This window comes from Macrosteles quadrilineatus, unplaced genomic scaffold (assembly GCF_028750875.1).
Source record: "Macrosteles quadrilineatus isolate MER2022 unplaced genomic scaffold, UCM_ALF_1.0 Scaffold_4__1_contigs__length_99947679, whole genome shotgun sequence".
In the NCBI taxonomy this organism is placed as follows: Eukaryota; Metazoa; Arthropoda; class Insecta; order Hemiptera; family Cicadellidae; genus Macrosteles; species Macrosteles quadrilineatus.
This window is the reverse complement of record NW_026542597.1, coordinates 45,096,446-45,099,318: the sequence shown is the minus strand read 5'-3', so window position 1 is coordinate 45,099,318 and position 2,873 is coordinate 45,096,446. Positions and strand designations below refer to the sequence as shown.

The window sequence follows — 2,873 nt, the reverse complement described above, 5'->3', positions numbered from 1 at the left end:
CGGAACCACGGCCAGTGACCGTTCACAGTACCACGTGTGTAATTATTTCGTGCTGTAACGTTGACCCCACTGTTTCCGGTCTATATCCGGAACTCTGCTTCCGAATAGCATGCTACAGCGACCTCCCGGAAGTTATCTATGCTGATAGCGTTTTATCATTTGTGCCTCTTTTTGATTTGCTCAGCAGAGCGATTTGAAGATTTAAAAAGTAGTTTTTGTCACTTTATAAAGTTTGTAAAACGTTAATTTTTATTTTACAAAACTGGTACGCTTTATTACATATACGTAGTATTGGGTGTACTTTGGTATAGGAATGTACTTGTCTTGGGACAGAAAATGATTATAGTAGGCCTACTACTAATATAAATGTCAAGAGACTTACTTGGGTTGAAAATTGTAAATTCCATTTGATTTATTTTGTATATCAGCATTGAAAAAATATCTTGCATCGGCCGGGAATCGAACCCGGGCCGCCCGCGTGGCAGGCGAGCATTCTACCACTGAACCACCGATGCTTCTTTTGATCATCATTTAATTTAGGTATGTTTATCTCCAAAGAACTGGGCCCACATACTACTTCACTGTAATGTTATGAAAGAAGGGTGATTTATTATCACCTGGTCCAACCCCAATAAGGGTGTAAGAAGTAAAATAATTTTCCCCCATTTAAATTATACCCTGCTGCATCACGTCATGGATTCCAATCAAGAAATTTGGAAAATGTAAGAAAATAATTGGATCGGTCGTCAAATTGTTTTATTTCACATTCGTGGCATTTTAATTGCAATCAAACTAATAACTACAAATCAATTTTAAAATGTTTAACATAGGAAATAAACAAAATGCGAATGTCTTGTACAATAGTTTAGAGTGAAGATCCTTTTTAACCGACTTCCCCACTACCAACAAAAGGAGGAGGTTCTCAATTTGTTTGTGGCGATGTTTTTTTTTTTCTATGTATGTTCACCAATTTCTCTGTGATTCTTTTACCGATCAGTGTGGTTCCACCACCAAAATAACCAGGAGAGTTTCTATTTGGTACCTTATATATTATGTTTAAGTATAATATTTGTTTCGGTGAAAAATTCCGAAAACCTTAATATTCAACATTCATTTTGTTTACATTTGTGCAGATTGTTTACATTTGTGCAGAGAAGGCAATAAATAATAATAACATTCCTACAGCTGTTAGTTGAAACCATTTAAAAGACAAAGACAATTCTTCATGAAACAGTTGCTTCATATTGATCAATAAACTATTTCTTGCCATGAAGCCTAAATGAATTACATTGAGAAAAAAATGCATTTTGTTTTGGTTACCATAAAAAATGTATTTTAACGTTTGACCTGATTTGTGTATATACAGTAATTTTGTTTTTAGTATTGAATATTCTGACTTACAAAAAATATATTTTTTGCAGAGAATAGCTGTATGATATTGACAAATAAAGTTGTATTGTGAAAACCAAAGCATTTGTAAAACAGGCCTAAATATAAATCAAATGCAATTATTCCTTACACGACCTAAGAAGTGTGACAGTGCATAATCGTCTATTGTCTTGAAAGTGTTAAATATTTTAATTACTAAACATGCATTTGCAGATGTGGAATGTTTATTGGTATTCTCTACCCAGTTACTATAACATATCAATACTATTATGCCTGCTTCGGAAAGTCCTAGAGGAAGACGATTTGCAATTTCGACTAGGCTATATCTTGATCAAACAAACCCCCCCCCCCCTACATGACTTACACCACTTTTAGCTGAACCAATCTTTCATATAATATTTTCCAAAGGTACTATACGAAAGGTACTATGGTGTTAACAACCGATTTTCCACTTTTTAGAGATTTTTTAGTGCTGGTAGCTGAAGAATAACTTTCATATTGTTCCAAAAGGCTTGAGACGTTACTGTATTTCTTTTTATAACGTAGAAGTAGGCCTACACCGATTGCAAGAAACGATGATGTCTGACATTTCAATGTATCTAGAAAAGACAATTAGTTTTTCATTAGGCCTAATGTAACGGACAACTCTTTCTTTCTTAAGGAATATCTCAAAATGTTTATTTTCATACCCATTAATTATGTAACCTGAACAGGTGACTCAAGCAGTTTTAAAATGAATGTTCTGTGGAACTTTTGATTGTTTCAAACAGTTTTGCTTATCAAAAATCCTCAAGTAACTAATATATAAAAAATTATACAGTCACTAAAAATCATGAAATAATTTAATTTTATGAAAAATTACAACCGACTTCAAACGCTCTAAAAAGAATGAAACAATTTCAATAAAGTTAACTTTTGTATTAGCAAGCTCACGTATTTCAAGTCGGCGCGGCTCAAACTGCAAATATGATTGGAATTAAATATTGTGTGTGTATTTTGAAAATCAATAAATTGTAGCTGGATAACATAAATATATAAAAAACATACCGAACTGTTTTGTTTATATATTAAAGGAAATATTTTCTTGTATTTTATGTTTACTTCAGAATAAATGCATTATGAAAATAACACACACAAATGTTCTATATGAATAGGAAAATAATTTAGTTTGATATTATGATAGGGAAAAGAAGCTAGTTTAGTATTAATACGTTACATTTCCAAGTTAGAAACATTTAAATGCGTTATAATCTTTTTAAAGATACTCGTTAATACCACTATAATGCCGATCTCTGATTACGGTAATAAAATAACACTTAACGCATAACTATGAAAAAGACATGCAGATTAACACCTTTAGTTATAGATAGTCACCTGCAATATGGACAACCTCTTTCAATTTTGTATCAAAAATCATCATAGAGCCGCGCTGACTTGAAATACATGAGCTTGCCTAATACAAAAGTTAACTTTATTGAAATTGT

The 2,873-nt window shown here is 32.2% G+C and overlaps 1 non-coding gene across 1 annotated transcript; it reads right to left on the bottom strand.

Moving 5' to 3' along the window:
• Positions 1-444: 444 nt before the first annotated feature.
• On the bottom strand, positions 445-515 carry Trnag-gcc (transfer RNA glycine (anticodon GCC)). Its single transcript has one exon. It is a non-coding gene; the product is annotated as a tRNA-Gly (tRNA).
• Between the last annotated feature and the right edge of the window lie 2,358 nt (positions 516-2,873).